Source organism: Ranitomeya variabilis, chromosome 1, assembly GCF_051348905.1.
Source record: "Ranitomeya variabilis isolate aRanVar5 chromosome 1, aRanVar5.hap1, whole genome shotgun sequence".
Lineage (NCBI taxonomy): Eukaryota > Metazoa > Chordata > Amphibia > Anura > Dendrobatidae > Ranitomeya > Ranitomeya variabilis.
In genome coordinates this window covers 1,140,215,367-1,140,232,613 of record NC_135232.1, presented here as the reverse complement: position 1 = coordinate 1,140,232,613, position 17,247 = coordinate 1,140,215,367, and positions in this window count along the sequence as shown.

The following is a 17,247-nucleotide window of genomic DNA, read 5'->3' as shown; positions in this document are numbered from 1 at the left end:
TCAACCAACACCGGAGCAGGAGGCTCAACGGAAGGCACAACCGGTACCTCATACCTGCGCAATAATGACCGATGAAAAACGTTATGAATAGAGAAGGATGCAGGGAGGTCCAAACGGAAGGAAACAGGGTTAAGAATCTCCAATATCTTATACGGGCCAATGAACCGAGGCTTAAACTTAGGAGAAGAGACCCTCATAGGGACAAAACGAGAAGACAACCACACCAAATCCCCAACACAAAGCCGAGGACCAACACGACGGTGGCGGTTGGCAAAAAGCTGAATCTTCTCCTGGGACAACCTCAAATTGTCCACCACCTGCCCCCAGATCTGATGCAATCTCTCCACCACAGCATCCACTCCAGGACAATCCGAAGATTCCACCTGACCAGAGGAAAATCGAGGATGAAACCCCGAATTACAGAAAAACGGGGACACCAAAGTGGCAGAGCTGGCCCGATTATTGAGAGCGAACTCCGCCAATGGCAAAAAAGCAACCCAATCATCCTGGTCAGCAGACACAAAACACCTCAGATATGTCTCCAGGGTCTGATTAATCCGCTCGGTCTGGCCATTCGTCTGAGGATGGAAAGCGGACGAAAAAGATAAATCTATGCCCATCCTAGCACAGAATGCCCGCCAAAATCTAGACACGAATTGGGTCCCTCTGTCAGAAACGATATTCTCAGGAATACCATGCAAACGAACAACATTTTGAAAAAACAGAGGAACCAACTCGGAAGAAGAAGGCAACTTGGGCAGAGGAACCAAATGGACCATCTTAGAGAAACGGTCACACACCACCCAGATGACAGACATCTTCTGAGAAACAGGCAGATCTGAAATAAAATCCATCGAGATGTGCGTCCAAGGCCTCTTAGGAATAGGCAAGGGCAACAACAATCCACTAGCCCGAGAACAACAAGGCTTGGCCCGAGCACAAACGTCACAAGACTGCACAAAGCCTCGCACATCTCGTGACAGGGAAGGCCACCAGAAGGACCTTGCCACCAAATCCCTGGTACCAAAAATGCCAGGATGACCTGCCAACGCAGAAGAATGAACCTCAGAGATGACTCTACTGGTCCAATCATCAGGAACAAACAGTTTATCAGGTGGGCAACGATCAGGTCTATCCGCCTGAAACTCCTGCAAGGCCCGCCGCAGGTCTGGAGAAACGGCTGACAATACCACTCCATCCTTAAGGATACCTGTGGGCTCAGAGTTACCAGGTGAGTCAGGCTCAAAACTCCTAGAAAGGGCATCCGCCTTAACATTCTTAGAACCCGGTAGGTATGACACCACAAAATTAAACCGAGAGAAAAATAATGACCAGCGCGCCTGTCTAGGATTCAGGCGCCTGGCGGTCTCAAGATAAATCAAATTTTTGTGGTCAGTCAATACCACCACCTGATGTCTGGCCCCCTCAAGCCAATGGCGCCACTCCTCAAAAGCCCACTTCATGGCCAAAAGCTCCCGATTCCCAACATCATAATTCCGCTCAGCGGGCGAAAATTTACGGGAAAAGAAGGCACAAGGCCTCATCACGGAGCAGTCAGAACTTTTCTGCGACAACACTGCCCCAGCTCCGATCTCAGAAGCGTCGACCTCAACCTGAAAAGGTAGAGCAACATCAGGCTGACGCAACACAGGGGCAGAGGAAAAACGGCGCTTAAGCTCCCGAAAGGCCTCCACAGCATCAGGGGACCAATCAGCAACATCAGCACCCTTCTTAGTCAAATCGGTCAATGGCTTAGCAATATCCGAAAAACCAGCAATAAATCGACGATAAAAGTTAGCAAAGCCCAAAAATTTCTGAAGACTCTTAAGAGAAGAGGGCTGCGTCCAATCACAAATAGCTTGAACCTTGACAGGATCCATTTCAATGGAAGAGGGGGAAAAAATATATCCCAAAAAGGAAATCCTCTGTACCCCAAAAACACACTTAGAACCCTTCACACACAAAGAATTAGACCGCAAAACCTGAAAAACCCTCCTGACTTGCTGGACATGAGAGTCCCAGTCATCCGAAAAAATCAGAATATCATCCAGATACACAATCATAAATTTATCCAAATAATCGCGAAAAATATCATGCATAAAGGACTGGAAAACTGACGGAGCATTAGAAAGACCAAAAGGCATCACTAAATACTCAAAGTGGCCCTCGGGCGTATTAAATGCGGTTTTCCACTCATCCCCCTGCCTGATTCGCACCAAATTATACGCCCCACGAAGGTCAATCTTAGAGAACCACTTGGCCCCCTTTATGCGAGCAAACAAATCAGTCAGCAACGGCAATGGGTATTGATATTTAACAGTGATTTTATTCAAAAGCCGATAATCAATACATGGTCTCAAAGAGCCGTCTTTTTTTGACACAAAGAAAAAACCGGCTCCTAAGGGAGATGACGATGGACGAATATGTCCCTTTTCCAAGGACTCCTTTATATATTCACGCATAGCAGCATGTTCAGGCACAGACAGATTAAATAAACGACCCTTTGGGTATTTACTACCCGGGATTAAATCTATGGCACAATCGCACTCTCGGTGCGGAGGTAACGAACCAAGCTTGGATTCTTCAAAGACGTCACGATAGTCAGACAGGAACTCAGGAATTTCAGAGGGAATAGATGATGAAATGGAAACCACAGGTACATCCCCATGAGCCCCCTTACATCCCCAGCTCAACACAGACATAGCTCTCCAGTCGAGGACTGGGTTGTGAGATTGCAGCCAAGGCAATCCTAGCACCAAATCATCATGTAGATTATACAGCACCAGAAAGCGAATAATCTCCTGGTGACCCGGATTAATACGCATAGTTACTTGTGTCCAGTATTGTGGTTTATTATTAGCCAATGGGGTGGAGTCAATCCCCTTCAGAGGAATAGGAGTCTCCAAAGGCTCTAAATCATACCCACAGCGTTTGGCAAAGGACCAATCCATAAGACTCAAAGCGGCGCCAGAGTCGACATAGGCGTCCGTGGTAATAGATGACAAAGAGCAAATCAGGGTCACAGATAGAATAAACTTAGACGGTAAGGTGCAAATGGAAACAGATTTACCAAGTTTTTTAGTGCGCTTAGAGCATGCTGATATAACATGAGTAGAATCACCACAATAGAAACACAACCCATTTTTCCGTCTAAAATTCTGCCGCTCGCTTCGGGACAGAATTCTATCACACTGCATACTCTCTGGCGATTTCTCAGTGGACACCGCCAGATGGTGCACTGGTTTGCGCTCCCGCAAACGCCTATCGATCTGAATAGCCATTGTCATGGACTCATTCAGACCCGCAGGCACAGGGAACCCCACCATTACATCCTTAATGGCATCAGAGAGACCCTCTCTGAAAGTCGCCGCCAGGGCGCACTCATTCCACTGAGTAAGCACAGACCATTTACGGAATCTTTGGCAGTAGATTTCCGCTTCATCTTGCCCCTGAGATAGGGACATCAAAGTTTTTTCTGCCTGAAGCTCCAAATGAGGTTCGTCATAAAGCAACCCCAAGGCCAGAAAAAACGCATCCACATTGAGCAACGCAGGATCCCCTGGTGTCAATGAAAAAGCCCAGTCTTGAGGGTCGCCCCGGAGCAAGGAAATCACAATCCTGACCTGCTGTGCAGGATCTCCGGCAGAGCGAGATTTCAGGGACAAAAATAATTTGCAATTATTTCGAAAATTCTGAAACCCAGATCTATTCCCCGAGAAAAATTCCGGCAAAGGAATTCTCGGCTCAGATACAGGTGCATGACAAACAAAATCTTGCAAATTTTGTACCTTCGTGGCGAGATTATTCAAACCTGCAGTTACCCTCTGAAGATCCATTACAAACAGGTGGACACAGAGCCATTCAAAGGGGAGAAAAAAAAAAAAAAAAAAAAAAAAATTTCAGCAGACTACTTATTTCTCTCCTTTCTCAGCCAAGGATTTTAACCCTTTAGTGGGCCGGTCAAACTATCATGATCTCAATGGCAAGAGATCATAGCATAAGCATATATAGGAACTAGCTCTTGGAAGATGGGAACTGAGCTGACCATGAACTAAACCTAACACACAACTAGCAGTGGCCGGGTAGCATGCCTACGTTGATTCTAGATGCCCAGCCACAGCCGGAGGACTAAATAATGCTAGCAGAGGAAAATATTAGTCCTAGCTCACCTCTAGAGAAATACCCCAAAAGGAGACAGAGGCCCCCCACATGTATTGGCGGTGAATTAAGATGAAACAACAAACGTAGTATGAAAATAGGTTTAGCAAATTTGAGGTCCACTTACTACATAGCAGAAGACAGAAAGGACACTTTCATGGTCAGCTAAAAACCCTAATCAAAACACCATCCAGAAATTACTTTAAAACTCTGGCATTAACTCATAACACCAGAGTGGCAATTCCTGTTCACAAGAGCTTTCCAGACACAGTAACGAAACTACAGCTGTGAACTGGAACAAAAATGCAAAAACAAACATGGACAAGAGTCCAACTTATCTAGTAGTTGTCTAGGAGCAGGAACAAGCACAGAGAGGCTTCTGATAACATTGTTGACCGGCAAGAAACTAACAGAGCAGCAAGGTTATATAGCGACTCCCACATCTTGATGGGAACAGGTGAACAGAGAAGATGAAGACACCAGTTCAATTCCACCAGTAGCCACCGGGGGAGCCCAGAATCCAAATTCACAACACCTGCCGCTGTTCTGGGCATATGTGCTTAGCGCCTTGTGATTTTTAGTAACGTGTTTTCAGAGGCAGGAATATACTGTCATCTGGGACAATTTCATGACACCTCAGTACCCAGGTCCTCATGACCTGGTATTTTTGACAAGAAGGGAAAAAATGTTAAAGATTGTCAAGCAATACCTGGCAGAACAATGTAGTATACTCCCTAATTCCTCTGTGACCTTCAATTATTGGGTCTCAAAGCTGGACGCCTGGTGTGAGCTGTCCCTCTTGGAGGTGTTGTGCTGCCGTGCCGCTAGCATCTTGTCTGAGAAGGCTTTTTGTGCTGCTGATGTGGATATCAGAACACACAGTTGTTTTCACCTGTCAACAAAAAATGATGACAGGCTCACTCTGATAAAAATCTTTAATGTTCAATATTTGACAAAGGCACTACAGCTGGTGTCTTCAAAGCTGTATGGATGACCCTGCTTGTAATTTTTTTCTGGCTTTGCACTGTGTGCAGAGACTTTATGAGTGTAGGTGTACATTCAAGACTGCATGGATGATTCTTCTTCTCAATAATTGAGTAATAATGATTCTCAATAATTGAATGAGGCACTATGGTCAGTACCTTCAAGGTTGTATTGATGACCCTGCTTGCAATTTTTGTCTGAATTTGCACTGTGTAAAGAGCCTTTATCAGCTTAGGATTCCCATAACTACACTTTATTCTCAATATTTGAATGAAGTACTACAGTTGGTGCTTTCAAGGCTGTACAGATGACCCTGCTTTTTATTTGTTTCTGGAATTGAACTCTGTGCATAGCCTTTGTGAGTGTAGAAGTGCAATAACTATAAATTCTTCAAAATATTTGAATGAACCACTAAGGTACTTTCTTATCAATATGTGAGTGAGGTAGTATAGTTGGCACCTTCAAAGCTTTATAGATGACCCTGCTTGTAATTTTTGTCTGGCTTTGCACTTTGTGCAGGGCCTTTAGGAGTGTAGGAGTACCACAAGTACACTTCCTTCTCAATATTTGGATAAGGCACTACAGTTTGTCCTGATTTTGGATACGCTGATCACTACCCGACCAGAGTTTCACTTTATGGCAGAGACTGGTTGTAATCACCCTCAGTCTCTGCCAGACCCTCCTCATCCTGCCTCCTGTTCCAGCCTCCCTGTGCAGCACACTGTGTGAGGCAACAGTAGAATGTCTTAGCTGATTGGACAAATCAGGAAGGAAAAGGCTTCTAGATAGGTAAGTATAATGTGATGTGTGCATCCATCTCTCCCTTCCTCATCTATTGATCCACCCATCCATCTATCCATCCATTCACCCACTCCTCATCCATCCCTCCCTCATACATCCATCGATCCACACACAAATTCATACACATATCGCTATAGACTGAGTTAATCCAGCAGCTGAAGTGTATTATATGGTATATATGTAGGTACACACACTTCACTATAGACTCTTCACTTCAGGGTACATTTCCACTGCCGAGAGACAAATCGGTCCGTAATCTGGACCAAAAAAACGGATGTAACATATGCGATTGTCATGCGAGTGTCACGCGAGTGCAATGCGAGTGCAATGCGATTTTTAATCGCATCATCCGTATGACATCAGTATGACATCCGTATTGCTGTCCGATTTTTACGCACCAGTGTCCTTTGAAAAGCCGGCAATTCAGCGCCGTGTACAGTAAAATCACACTGACAGGTTAGAATAGAGTAGATATATGCACATAGAATGTGTATATATACATATATATATGTCAGTGAGACACCTATATATGTATATTTATATTTAATGCAGCGCTAGAGAGCATTAAAGCCTCTAATTCAATTGCCGGCTTTTTCCTTCTCCTTCACAAACCCGACAGGATATGAGACATGGTTTTCATACAGTAAACCATCTCATATCCCCATTTTTTTGCATATTCCACACTACTAATGTTAGTAGTGTGAATGTGCTAAAATAAAGGGTTAAATGGCGGAAAAAATTGGCGTGGGCTCCCGCGCAATTTTCTCCGCCAGAATGGTAAAGCCAGTGACTGAGGGCAGATATTAATAGCCAGGAGAGGGTCCATGGTTATTGGCCCCCCCGTGGCTAAAAACATCTGCCCCCAGCCACCCCAGAAAAGGCACATCTGGAAGATGCGCCTATTCTGGCACTTGGCCACTCTCTTCCCACTCCCTGTAGCGGTGGGATATGGGGTAATGAAGGGTTAATGCCACCTTGCTATTGTAAGGTGACATTAAGCCAGATTAATAATGGAGAGGCGTCAATTATGACACCTATCCATTATTAATCCATTTGTCTGAAAGGGTTAAAAAACACACACACACACGATTAAAAAGTATTTTAATGAAAGAAACAAACAGGTTGTTTTAATAATTTATTGTTCTCTCAATCCATCAGCAACACCCTCGCTTGGCAAAATAATAAACGCACAAGATACATACCTTCTGATGTCAGATCACGTCCCACAAGGTAATCCATCTGAAGGGGTTAACTAATATTACAGGCACGAGCTGCGATAAACCACTCGCTCGTGCCTGTAATCCCCGGGTGCTGAAAGGAAAGCAGTGATCTATACTTACATTGAGTCGCGGTGATGCGCCCCTGCTGGATGTTCTCATGAACTGCAGCCTGGGAACTTTTTCCCACGCTCCAGGTCATATGAGGACATCCACCAGGGGGCGCATCACCGCGACTGAAGGAAATGTAGGTCAATGACCTACATTTCATTCATTCTCCGGGGAATTACAAGCACGAGCACAGCTGCCTTTGCAGGGCTCCTGCTTGTAAATTATTTTAACCCCTTCATATGGATTACATCGTGGGACGTGACGGTTCAACAGAGGGTATGTATCTTGTGCATTTATTGTTTTGCCAAGCAAGGGTTTCCTAAGGATTGAGCGAGCAATAAAATATTAAAACAACCGCTGTGTTTATTTCATTAAAATACTTTTAAATCATGTGTGTGTGTGTTTTTTAACCCTTTCAAACAATTGGATTAATAATGGATAGGTGTCATAATTGACGCCTCTCCATTATTAATCTGGCTTAATGTCACCTTACAATAGCAAGGTGGCATTAACCCTTCATTACCCCATATCCCACCGCTACAGGGAGTGGGAAGAGAGTGGCCAAGTGCCAGAATAGGCGCATCTTCCAGATGTGCCTTTTCTGGGGTGGCTGGGGACAGATGTTTTTAGCCACGGGGGGGCCCAATAACCATGGACCCTCTCCTGGCTATTAATATCTGCCCTCAGTCACTGGGTTTACCATTCTGGCGGAGAAAATTGCGCGGGAGCCCATGCCAATTTTTTCCGCCATTTAACCCTTTATTTCAGCAGCTACAGCGGCCAAATTTTGCACATACACACTATTAACATTAGTAGTGTGGAATATGCAAAAAAAAGGGGAGAAATGAAAAGCCGGCAATTGAATTAGCGGCTTTAATGCTCTCTAGCGCTGCATTAGATATAAATATACATATATAGGTGTCTCACTGACATATATATGTATATATACACATTCTATGTGTATATATCTAGTCTATTCTAACCTGTCAGTGTGATTTTACTGTACACCGCGCTGAATTGCCGGCTTTTCAAAGGACACCGGTGCGTAAAAATCGGACAGAACTCGCATGTTGCGAGTGCTGTGTGATTTTTTTCTCGCACCCATTGACTTGCATTGGCGAGTCTCGTCCGAGACTCGCAGCAAATCGCAGCAAGCTGCGATTTTTTTCTCAGTCCGATTTCGGCCGAGAAAAAAATCGCAAATGAAAAGACACCTATTGAATAACATTGGTCCGAGTGCAATCCGATTTTTTATCGGATTGCACTCGTCCGTTTTCCTCGCCAGTGGAAATGTACCCTCACAGTACTCATATGTCAGGGATTACAAGGGGACATGTGATGCTCTATCACCACTGTTGCTGTGATGTGGGGGACATATCAAGCTCTATCACCACTGCGGATGTGATCTGTGGACAACTGAAACTGTATTACCACTGTGGATGTGATGTGTAGACATGTGATGCTCTGTCATCACTGTGGATGTGTTCTGGGGGCATGGCGTCATCATTCATTCCAGAGATCCAGAGAATTTTGCGTTCAAAAAGTCAAATGGTGCTCCCTCCCTTCTGAGCCCTGTCATGTACACAAACAGTGGCATTTACTCACATATGGGGTATCAGCTTACTCAGGAGAAATTGCGCAACAAATTCTGTGGTCCATTTTCTCCTGATACTCATGTGAAAATAAAAAAAATTGGTTCCAGCGTAATTTTTTTGTGAAAAAAGTAAAAAATGTTCCTTCCACATTGCTTTAGTTCTCGTGAAGCACCAGAAGGGTTAATAAACTTCTTGATTGTGGTTTTGCACATGTTGAGAGGTGCAGTTTTTAGAATGGTGGCACTTTTGGGTATTTTCTGCTATATTGATCCCCACACTCACTTCAAATGTGATGTTGTCCTTAAAAAATAGTTTTGTAAATTTTGCTGAAAAATGAGAAATTGCTGGCCAAATTTAACCCTTATAATGTCCTAGCAAAAAAAAATTATTTTTTCAAAATTGTTCTGATGTAAAGTAGACATGTGGGAAATGTTATTTATTAATTATTTTGTGTGACACTACTCTCTGATTTAAAGGGGTTGTCCACTACTTTCAATTAGCCCCCCTATGTATCCCCCAGGGGCCCCTGATGATTTGTGTAAATACCTTCTTTAGCCGTTTTCGCCTGTGAGCGGCGCTATGCTGGTGCCTGAGTCTGGGTCACGTGACCCCCAGGCTTCAGCCGCCGCTCATTTCCGCCGACGTCACGTCAATTTCCAGACTCTGGAAATTGACGTGACGTCAGTAGCAGGCGTGTCCCCAGGCTCCACAGACAGCAGTCACTCATAAAGAGTGACTGGGCTGTAGGCGGGGCTGAGGCTGCCTGCGGGGCTAGGCAGGGATGTGCTGGGGGCGGGTGGGGCTAGGCAGGGATGTGCTGGGGGCGGGGATAGGCAGGGATGTGCGGGCGGGCGCCGGTGCACAGCTGTGCGGTCCCCGGCGCCTTTGCGGTCTCCGGCGCTGTGCGGTCCCGGGCACCGGCGCTGTGCAGTCCCCGGCGCTGTGCGGTCATCGGCACTGTGCGGTCCCCGCCGCTGTGCGGTTGCCGGCGCTGTGCGGTCCCGGGCGCCGGCGCTGTGCGGACCAGTATGTGCTGGGGGGTGGTGCGTGCGTGTCTGTCTCTGTGTGCAGGTATCGTCCGATGGGACAACAAGTCCCATCGGGCTCTGCCTGCTACAGTGGCAGTGAGTGACACATTAGCCAATGATGGGACAGTAGTAGTCCCATCATCCGGCTAATGTGTTGAATGTAAAAAAAACTGAAAAAAACCACATATACAGTACATACATAGAACACATACAGAACATGTGACATGCGGCATGCGAAGACATGCAACGACATGCTGCATGCGACGACATGCTGCATGCGACGACATGCTGCATGCGACGACATGCGCCTTGCGATGACATGCTGCATGCGACGACATGCGGCATGCGACAACATGTGCCATGCGACGACATGTGCCATGCGACGACATGCTGCATGCGACGACATGAGCCATGCGACGACATGCACCATGCGACTACATGCTGCATGCGACGACATGTGGCATGCGACGACATGCGGCATATGACGCCATGCGACGCCATGTGCCATGCGACGACATGCGCCATGTGACAACATGCGACGACATGCTGCATGTGACGACATGCACCTTGCGACGACATGCTGAATGTGGTGGCATGCGCGACGACATGCGGCATGCGACGACATGCAACGACATGCGGCATGCGGCGACATGCACCATGAGATGGCATGTGCCATGCGACGACATGCAACGACATGCTGCATGCGACGACATGCGCCATGCGACGACATGCGGCATGCGACGATATGCGGCATGCGACGACATGCGGCATGCGACGACATGTGACGACATGCGATGACATGCTGCATGCGACGACATGCGCATACAGTATGTGTACATACATACAGACATACAGTACATACATACATACATACATAGACAGACATACAGTACATATAGCATAGAGTATATACTCACCATCACTTGTCACTTTGATCCCCGAAGCCATTTTCATATGTAAAAAATATTAAAACAATAAACAAACAATATACTCCCTGATCTGCAGAAATCCAATTAAAACGAGTGTCCCTCGATGATCTCCTGTGGAGAACAGCAGCATCTGCTGACGCAACCACTCTCCAGGGGCTCCAGGAACACAATGAGGGGAGGAAGGTATCCTTCCACACTGTATTCCCCACAATGTATTCCTACGCCCCTGTGAGAAAATAGTCCCTAGTCTCACTTTATGGCATGCTGTATGAGAAAGTTCCCACGCAGCTTTTTGCCATAAAGTGAGACCTGTGAACTTTAGTAACCTCAGTGATGCACTGCAGGAGCCATTGTCTGAGGGTCCTATAGAGCAGTGATATCACCCGATGTCACTGTTCTATAGAGGAGATCGTCATTGGGACACTCGTTATTAATTGAACTACGGCGGACAGGTAGTATACGGTTTATTATTCTACGTTTTTTGCAGGCGCTGAAGTATGGTAAGCATAGTTAAATTAAGAATATTAAAATACTTTTTTCCTAATGTGTGTGTGTTTTATTAACCCTTTATTAGTATTGGATTAATAACGGATAGGCGTCTTATTGACGCCTCTCCGTTATTAACCCGGCTTAATGTCACCTTGCAATAGCAAAGTGACAGTAACCCCTTATTACCCCATATCCCACCGCTACACGGGAGTGGGAAGAGAGGGGCTAAGTGCCGGAATTGGCGCATCTTACAGATGCGCCATTTTTGGGGTCGCTGCGGACTGGTATTTGTAGCCGGGGGGGGGACCAATATCAATGGCCCCTCTCTAGGCTATGAATATCAGCCCGCAGCTGTCTGCGTAGCCTTTCTGGCTATAAAATGTAGGGGGACCCCACGTCATTTTTTTGGGGGGGTCCCCTATTTTAATAGCCAGTAAAGGCTACGCAGACAGGTGCGGGCTGATGATCATAGCAGGCTACAAATATTGGCCCCCAGCCGTCGGCTTTCCCCCTCTGGCGCAGAAAATTGCGCGGGAGCCCACACCATTTTTTTCCGTTTTTTATTAAATTAAACGCTCATTAAGGCCTGTTTCACACTTGCGTCAGCACGGGTCCATCGCTATGCGTTGGGCCGAAGTACCGACGCACGTTGTGAAATTTGTGCACGTCGTGGGCAGCGGATGCAGTTTTTCAACGCATCCGCTGCCCATTCTGAAGTCCGGGGAGGAGGGGGCGGAGATTTGGCCGCGCATACGCGTTAGAAAATAGCAGACGCGACGGACGTGCCAACGGTCCGCCAAAACACGACACATCGGTTGCACGATGGACGCGACGTGTGGCCATCCATCGCAATCCTTCACTAATACACGTCTATGGGTAAAAAACGCATCCTGCGAGCACATTTGCAGGATCCGTTTTTTTCCCAAAAAGACGGATTGCTAAAAATGCAAGTGTGAAAGTAGCCTTAGGCTGCTTCCACACTAGCATCGTTAAGGGTCCGTCGCGCTGCGTCGCTAATAAAAGTCTATGGAGAAAAAACGCATCCTGCAGACAACTTTGCAGGACGAGTTTTTTCTCCACAATGACGCATTGCGATGTGCAGTGCACGGCGCTAGTGTGAAAAAGGCCTTAGAAACATCGGCCTTTCTATTATATATCTATGGATATATCTATCTATAGATATATTTATAGATAGGTATATCTATAGATACATAGATGTATCTATCCATATATTTGGGTGCTTTCACACATCAGGTTTTTGCCGTGAGGCACAATCCGACGAGTTTTGAAAAAAACGGATCCATTTTTTTCCGCCGGATCCGTTTTTTTCTCATAGAGTTTCATCCGTTTTTTGCCGAATCCGTCAAAAAAGCTGTTTCCGCTGGATGGAAAACACATACAGAGGAACGTTTTTTCTGTCCTGCGAAAAAACGCACAGCGACGGATCCGGCAAAAAAACGTATGAAACTGAGCTGTGAAATGATGAGTCCGGCCTTGAAATCCGTTTTTTCATGCATGTTTCCATTCAAATCATGCACATTTTCCGTTTATTTACTTATTTCCAAAAACAGCTTTAAAACCGCACATAAACTGCACCAAAAACTGCATCAAAACTGCACCAAAAGCTGCATCAAAACTGCACCAAAAACTGCATCAAAACCTGGTGCAGTTTTGCAGTTTTGCAGTTTTGGTGCGGTTTTGATGCAGTTTTTGGTGCGGTTTTGATGCAGTTCTTGGTGTGGTTTTGGTGCGGCTTTTTCCGCAGCATGTGCACAACAAGTCTGCGGCTCCCATAGACTTACATTGGTTGTACACTACACTGCGGATTTGATGCAATTCAGGGCGGCAAAAAATGCTGCGGATCTGCAATCAGATCCGCAACGTGTGCACACAGCCTTAGCATTTAGTGAACCTAGCCAAAAAGCCAAGCAAAAAACAAGTGTGCGATTGCACTTTTTTTGCCATTTCATTGCACTTTAAATTTTTTTCACATTTTCTGCTACACGAGATGGTAAAACCAATGGTGTCGTTCAAAAGTAGAACTTGTCCCGCAAAAGATAAGCCCCCACATGGCCATATTGATGGAAAAATTATGGCTCTGGAAAGAAGGGGAGCGATAAACGAAAACAAAAAAGCTCCAGGGGTGAAGGGGTTTAGAAACATGGATATGGACATACCTATGGAAATAGACATAGATATATAGATATATCTGTATCTATCTATCTATCTATCTATCTATCTATCTATCTATCTATCTATCTATATGTGTGTAATGGAGTGTGGGTTGGATAAATGTAAAAGAGGAGGTTGGACAGAAATGACATCACAAATCTTTTTATGACATCACAAATCTTTTTGAAGCTAGAGGGGGGAGAGGAGGGAGGGGTTTGGGTGTGTTTTGGAGTGGGTGTGGTAGGTTCGGGCTTAGTAGCAGTGCAATGCATCATGGAACTTGTAGTATTAGAGCACAGTAACTCAGGAGAAAGGAAGTTGTCGATTAACCCCATGAGAGCTGAATCCAGCACTGAAAATGTGCTGCTACAGCACGATAAAAGGTAATATTGCTAAAATAAACACAGTAGATGTTTTCAGTGGCACATAATAGCAAGATTTATGAAGAAAAAAAAAAAAAAAAGGTTATAGTAGTGGACAACTTCTTTAAGGGTACGGAATTAAAAGTTTGAAAATTGCTAAATTTACAAAATGTTTGCCAAATTTCCTTTTTCATAAATAAACGCAAGTTATATTGAATACATTTTACCACTAACATGAAGTACAATATGTCTTGAAAAAATGATCTCAGAATCATTGGGATACTTTGTAGCGTTCCAGAGCTATAACCTCATAAACTGACAGTGGTCAGAATTGTAAAAATTGGCTCTGTCACTAAGGGGTTAAGCATGGGGGGATCAATCATGCTTTGGGGTGGCAGACAATGATATGGGGATCATTTCACAGATAGAAACAAGAGTGGATTCAATGAAATTGCAACAAATTCTTGATGCAAATATAATATCATCGATAAAAAGCTAAAGTTGAAAAGAAGATCAAATGGATAATGATCCTAAACACGCATCAAAATCCACAATAAACTACCTCAAAGTTGTACAATGGCCCTCACAGTCCCTTTATCTGAACATCATTGAAAATCTGTGGTTGGATGTCAAAATAGCGGTGCATACAAGATGATCCAGTAATTTAAGACAGAACTGGAAGAATTTTCCAAGGAAGAATGGATGAAACTACCTCAACGAAGAATTGAAAGACTCTTGTATGGCTGCAAAAAGCGTTTACAAGCTGTGATACTTGCAAAAGGGGCTGCTACCAGGTACTAACCATGAAATGTAGCCACACTTTTACCTTGGTCCACTTACCTTTTTGAAATTTTTAAAATGTAAAAGATTAAAATATGCTTTTTTTTGCCAAAAGTACAATCTTTAAGTTAACACCTCTTTTTAGAGATTATTCAATCTTCAACTTGCTTAACTGTTCACAATAATACAAATTTTGACCTGGGGTGCCAAATCTTTACATTCCACTCTGTAGGTTTACAGATATTTATAGTGCTTTGGAACAAAGCACTATACTGTTATTCCACCGTGGATAACTTCTTCTTCTTCTTATTCTTATTATAGTGCTTTGGAACAAAGCACTATACTGTTATTCCACCGTGGTAAACTTCTTCTTATTCTTATTATTCAGTCCGCACGTAATGCGGCCCGAACCGCTAAACTCACAGACTCCAGTGAGGTGTCATTTCGAAGCCAGCGTTCCTGAGAGGTGTGCTAAGTATTTTTCGTGTCGATCGGATTTGTAGTTTTTGCGCAATTTGTGTTTGAAAAAAGTCTTTCAATGCGTTTCAATAGAGAAATTTTCCTATACGTTTATAATGGGCTGGTTTCTGAGGCAATTTCTAAAAATAACTGCCACCTGGCTGATTAGCTCATTGATATGCGCAGTCAGACACAGTTACTATGCCAACTCCTATGAAATCTACATCAGCTCACCAGGTCACAAGTTTTGTCAGATAATATCAGCTCTTAAAGTGACAGTACAGCACAATTCCAAACCACTATCCGTAGTCTTATGATTATTAGACTGTGGCCCGATTCTAACTCATCGGGTATTCTAGAATATGCATGTCCACGTAGTATATTGCACAGCCACGCAGTATACAGTGCAGAGCCGTGCAGTACACAGCGCAGAGCCGCGCAGTACACAGCGCAGAGCCGCGCAGTACACAGCGCAGAGCCGCGCAGTACACGGCGCAGAGCCGCGCAGTACACGGCGCAGAGCCGCGCAGTACACGGCGCAGAGCCGCGCAGTACACAGCGCAGAGCCGCGCAGTACACAGCGCAGAGCCGTGCAGTACACAGCGCAGAGCCGCGCAGTACACAGCGCAGAGCCGCGCAGTACACAGCGCAGAGCCGCGCAGTATAAAGCGCAGAGCCGCGCAGTACACAGCGCAGAGCCGCGCAGTACACAGCGCAGAGCCGTGCAGTACACAGCGCAGAGCCGCGCAGTATAAAGCGCAGAGCCGTGCAGTACACAGCGCAGAGCCGCGCAGTACACAGCGCAGAGCCGTGCAGTACACAGCGCAGAGCCGCGCAGTACACAGCGCAGAGCCGCGCAGTATAAAGCGCAGAGCCGCGCAGTACACAGCGCAGAGCCGCGCAGTACACAGCGCAGAGCCGCGCAGTACACAGCGCAGAGCCATGCAGTACACAGCGCAAAGCCGCGCAGTATAAAGCGCAGAGCCGCGCAGTATAAAGCGGAGAGCCGCGCAGTACACAGCGCAGAGCCGAGCAGTACACAGCGCAGAGCCGCGCAGTAGACAGCGCAGAGCCGTGCAGTACAGAGCGCAGAGCCGCACAGTATAAAGCGCAGAGCCGCGCAGTATACCGCGCAGAGCCGTGCAGTACACAGCGCAGAGCCGCGCAGTACACAGCGCAGAGCCGCGCAGTACACAGCGCAGAGCCGCGCAGTACACAGCGCAGAGCCGCGCAGTACACAGCGCAGAGCCGAGCAGTACACAGCGCAGAGCCGCGCAGTACACAGCGCAGAGCCGCGCAGTACACAGCGCAGAGCCGCGTAGTATACAGCGAAGAGCCACGCAGTATATAGCGCAGAGCCGCGCAGTACAAAGCGCAGAGCTGCGCAGAGCTGCGCAGTATACAGCGCAGAGCCGCGCAGTATACAGCGCAGAACGCGCAGTACACAGTGCAGAGCCGCGCAGTACACAGCGCAGAGCCGTGCAGTACACAGCGCAGAGCCGCGCAGTACACAGCGCAGAGCCACGCAGTATACAGCGCAGAGCCGCGTAGTATACAGCGCAGAGCCGCGTAGTATACAGCGCAGAGCAACGCAGTATACAGCACAGAGCCACGCAGTATACAGCGCAGAGCCACGTAGTTATACTGCCCAGTCACGTAGTATATTGTCCAGTCACATAGTATACTGCATATCCCTGTTAAAAAAAAAAAGAATTAAAATAAAAAAGTTACATACTCACCTCCTGGAGCGACCGGTATCTGATGGTTGTTGCACCTCCTAGAGCGGCCGGTACACGATGCTTGTTGCACCTGGAGTGGCCGGTACCCGATGCTTGTTGCGCGCTCCGGTCCCAAGAGTGCATTGCGGTCTCACGAGATGATGACGTAGCGGTGTTGTGAGACAGAAAGACGGAAGTGCCCTTAGATAATTAGATAGTAGATTACCCCGCTCACCAATTCGGAACCCGAGGGGCCCGGCCCACCAAATCGGACCCAGAGTGACCCCGCCCCCTAAATCAGACCCAGAGTGACCCCGCCCCCTAAATCAGACCCAGAGTGACCCCGCCCACCAAATCGGACCCAGAGTGGCTCCGCCCACCAAATCGGACCCAGAGTGACCCCTTCCACCAAATCAGACCCAGAGTGACCCCTTCCACCAAATC